General features: G+C 38.0%; 1 protein-coding gene across 1 annotated transcript in view; it reads right to left on the bottom strand.

The window, feature by feature from the left end:
* LOC112162060 (receptor-type tyrosine-protein phosphatase epsilon) overlaps window positions 1-4,467 on the bottom strand; it is a 28,941-nt gene extending 24,474 nt beyond the window's left edge. Inside the window, exon 1 of the mRNA XM_024297706.2 lies at window positions 4,181-4,467. The gene's annotated coding sequence lies outside the window, so the exon portion shown is untranslated. The remainder of the gene's footprint in view (window positions 1-4,180) is intronic.
* Between the last annotated feature and the right edge of the window lie 307 nt (window positions 4,468-4,774).

Raw genomic sequence — 4,774 nt, 5'->3', positions numbered from 1 at the left:
AATTCATTTTTATCGGGTTCTAAATTTTGGTGAGTTTTTATGTATTTTGCTCAAAGTTGCAGTGAAAAAGAAGAATTGCTAAAACAATATGGTACTTGTAAAAATAAAAATACTGCAGGAATAATAGTCACGTCAAGATGAATGGATACAATGATTGCCTCTTTAAAAAAATATGAGGTCTCAATCAACTTTGATCACACAAAATATATTCTGACTTTTCTGGATGACCGACTGAGCACTTGAACTGAAAATGCTTGCGGTTTAAAAAAAGGATAGCAACTCTACATCGGAATTCCAACTTTTTATACACAATTTTCAGAGGATGAGCGGAGTAATCTCCAGCCTCTCGTTTGAGGACTCCAAATCTGACACTTCTAGGGCATAAAATAGATGAAACCAGGGACAAGAGATGACATTTAGCGCAATAACAACTTGTTCTTGTTCTGCTCAGCTCTGCCAAAGATAACAAGAAAGCCTCTTCTCCTGAAGTTCATTATAACTGGATTACAGCATGTCAACTCTAAAGCCACGGGAGTAAACAAAAACATGAATGTGTAAAGTGCAGAGTTATTAACGTCTGCAAAACTCCATTCTGATCCAACAAGCTGCTCCTTTGGAGATTTACAACTTTTCTCTCAGATTTTTTCCCAAAACGTGTTTTTGAGCTCGCCACAGAGAAACAACCTCGTGTAGTCAAAGATTAACTTAACATTTTCATAAAGTAAAATAAAAGTCAATTAAAAATATGGAAAACTGAGACATTGGGTATCATGTGGCTCCACCATGTAGATGGTTCATGAATCTTTTGTCATCCACCCATCCATCCGTCTTCTATACCCGCTTTGTCCAATGTGGGAGGAGCCTGTCCCATGTGATGTAGGGCAGGTTTTTAAAACTTTTAGCGCTAAAAGAGCCATTTGGGTCAGTTTCTTACCAAAACCAATGAAAGCCACAAAGTTGTACTTCACTGTTTAGAAAAATACTAGAAAACTTTATTTACAACTATAAATATCAATAATAAATTATAACAATGTCTTATTTTTTTATATTTAACTTTTTTTAAAACATCACATACAAGTCCCTTTCAAAATAAAATACACCTTGTGTAAAGGGAAAAGATTTACTTGAATCAAAAAGTCAAACATTTCTAATATTATGACTCCGATACGCCCTTATCCTTTCTTTTTTACACAAATATGGGCAAAAATAATCTATATTAGTAATAACTTAAACAAAACAGCACAACATTTTTTGTTTAATTAAAGTAATTAACTTTCTTTAAATCCAAAAAGCCACAATGTAGGAATAAATTAGCCACATGTGACTCTCCAAACTGAACTGAAATGGTCTGAACTTGTTTCATTTAGATTTTTTTTATGTAGCAGAAAAAACAAAAGATTCAATACATCAATGCTAATGCTTTTCATTTTGTTACTGATATCTAGTGCACCTTGAATCCACTGAACTTTATTATTCTCATGCTCTTTTTGGCTCTTAAAATTGTAAATTGAACTCCTGAATGCTTCGTCATCCATAAACCTCACTACACATCACTGCAACAGAAGCACTTCCTTCTCTCTCATTGAGCTGCAGCACGAGTTTACTCATGAAACTAAAGTAGCATAGCGAGGTAGCCAAGTTTGAAATTGATGTTAGAACGTGAAATATACAGGAAATAACCTTGAGGCGACTGTGAAAAGCTTGAAAAAATTGCATAAATCCAAAATCCTTCTGTATTCTGAGCCGTAATATTTAGACGGAGTATTATCTTTGAAAGTAATTTTGATGCAAAACTCAATTGTAACCAAAAATAAAGTAATTTTGGGGGGTGATATCTCTGTTTTCTAAGATTATAATTTTCATGTTGCCCATTTCTGTGCACAAACAATCCAAAATATAATCCTCGTGATTTACAAATTGAACTAAAGATAGAAAAAGAAGTCAGATTAGGGATTTATAAAAGAAAATTGCTTGAGCTTTAAAGGAAGCATTTTATATTGACAGGACTTGTTGGAAAATGCAAAAAGGGGTTTGAGGTCAGTGTAAAAACCAATATATATGTATTAAAAAAAAAGCTTAAAAATAGCTTTATCAATAAATTGACATGCAGGACAGAATAAGGACCCATGCATGCATCAGTGCTGAGGCTGCTCCCCATGTCAGCTGAAAGTCGATAACGCATTGAGTCTAGTGAGCACAAGTGCGTGACAGTCAGCTCATCCACAACAGCCTCCGATATCAATACCTCTCTGCAACATTCCACGTTTGCAGCAGCTACAGTGACATTTTCTGTCACATACATGTAGGGGGTAAGAATAAACTACATGGTGTAACCCTTTTTTTTATTATTATTATGATTATGTCGTTTTTTTTAAGCAAAATCAAAATCCTGTGTTGTTCATGTCATAGTTTCTGCAGGAATTCATCAGAAATTAGCCTCTGAGTTGTGGGCGGAGTTAAGTCTGTGCTAATTTCCCATGTGTTTACTCTCCTGCTAGCTTACAGCCCCTATAGAAACCTGAAAAACAAAGACGTACATGGATCTGTTTGTCTGCAAGAGGATGCGTTGGAGTGGACCTTGTGGCTTGCCGATTGTATAGCAACTACAAGCTTTTACTAATGGCATTTTTTTTGTTCTGATTCACCACAATTTGGATAAAAAAATGCCCAGAAATACAGTTTTAAGCGTAATATTCTTTGGATATGTCCCACCATGAGAAAGATGTTACATTAAAACATAGTGGTGTAAGAAAAAAAATCATTTCTAGATCCATAAACGATTCTGAATTGTGTTATGAATTTAAAATCAAAAAATGTATATTATTTAAAGTAAAAGTAAGAGCGGGACTAAACGCAAAGAGATTTTTCACTCTCTTGAAGCGACCTTTTGGAAGCAGGGTCAATCACACGGCGTGTAAGTTATGTTATGTAGGGAACACAACAAATGTATGAAATCACAACCTCCGGCTATAGTTAGACACTATTTATTTATCTTGACGTGAGTTAAGAGCGTTCCATTGAAGCTGGTCTGATGATAAAATGTAAAATTATCTTATTTTTGAGTTCAGAGAAAATGTTTTGATTATTAAATGAAATATTTATGTCAGAATTTGTAAGTTCTCAATAAAAATGTAACAGTTTTTACTTAAAAATGCACTTTGGTGGAGAAAAGTAAGTAATATTGGTCTAGTGTCTTACAGAAAACAAATAAAATGCAGACGTGGGACGCATTATTAATCGTTTCATAATGGAATCTCCTGAACTGTAATCATATTGTAATTGCAACATTCCCTCCTCTATTAATGCATTTATTAATCTGGGTGAAAAGCTGTCTATTCTCCACTTTTTTTTCCCTTTAGTTTATCCAGTATGAATGACAGACATGTTCTAAAAAAGATGTTGCTGACCATTCCTGCATTGATCCGTGTGACTCAGTTAAAAATCCTGATGAGTGTTCACAAACTCCCACAGTGATACAGATGTAGGCCAACCGGTGCTCTTAGGTAATTCCAAAATTAACATTTTTTTCAGGTCATCCAATCAGGGATGCAACTGAAAGTTCTTAACAATGAGGTTACATGGATAAGAAGCAAGTTTACACATTTGTCAGTCATTTTGGAAAATAAAAGCATGTATGTCTTAGTATGGTTAGTCAAGTCTCTGCATGAAAACTGGGTGAGCTAAACCCCGTTGCTACATATGGGCACAGCCCAGAGCGCGTGAGCAACAGCATCCACTGGGACTGGCCTACTACTGCGCATACTCCCCAGTGACTCCAGTGTAAAATCAATGCTGTTATTTTTTACAAATGGGGTTTAAATCACCCTATTACAAATAATTATAAGAATATATAAATTATTGTGTCAGATTATCATTTAGAAATGATCACGCTGCTGCTCCTTGGATTTGCTCCACTAACCCATATTTAGCCTCTGCAGGGCATCTGTGCTCAGGTATGACGGCTAAGGTGCCCCTGTAGCCTCCAATTCCTCTGACCTGCACGCGTTTTCTCTTCGTTCAGTGAAAAGAGGAAGAGAATTCGTAAAGGAGGATGCAAATCTGCGTCTCTGATCGTTGGAGAGCGGTCCAAAATGACAGAATAAAGGCTTAATAACGCGTAATTACGCACCGAAAAAGCGGGCCCTGTTTGTTATCAGTGCTTGGTGTCGTTGGATCTTACCGTGGAGCGGCGATGACCTCGTCTCACGCGGCGCAGCGGCGGCGGATGACGACGTGAGCTCGTGCGTGCTCTCTGTCTGCCTCTCCTCCTCCTCCTCCTCCCGCGTCCTTCGGAGAATAACGCGCGAATAACTGTCGAATCGTCTGACCGGAGCTGAGGAATGCGTTCACGTTCCCTCGATGATCATGTTTCCTGCAGATCCCTCTCGGAGGATGCGCGCTCCGATCCCCCCCACCACCCCCCTCCACCCCACCAGCCTGAAAGCTGCCAGAACTGGGCCGTGTTACGGCAGAGTGGAGACTGGAGAGACCCTCCCCCGGGCGCAGAGCAGTATCAGGTGGACGCGCAGCATCCTTCACATTCCTGCATCACTGGATGATAAAGGGCAAGCTTGTGCATAAAGAGGCTGGGTTCTGTTCTAGCTGTTGTTGTTTTCCTTTACAGTTGACATTTTGCTGGATTTTTTTTTCCTTTTAATACACAAACGCTTCAAGTGTTCCTGCTGGGCTGCTTTGGGATTGTTATGATTACACAGTGACCTTATAAAGCTGTTGTTTTTCTTCATGTCAAGTGATGCTGCTGATGTGGATGTTT

Source organism: Oryzias melastigma, linkage group LG15 (genome assembly GCF_002922805.2).
Source record: "Oryzias melastigma strain HK-1 linkage group LG15, ASM292280v2, whole genome shotgun sequence".
In the NCBI taxonomy this organism is placed as follows: domain Eukaryota; kingdom Metazoa; phylum Chordata; class Actinopteri; order Beloniformes; family Adrianichthyidae; genus Oryzias; species Oryzias melastigma.
This window is presented reverse-complemented; position numbering and strand designations above follow the sequence as displayed.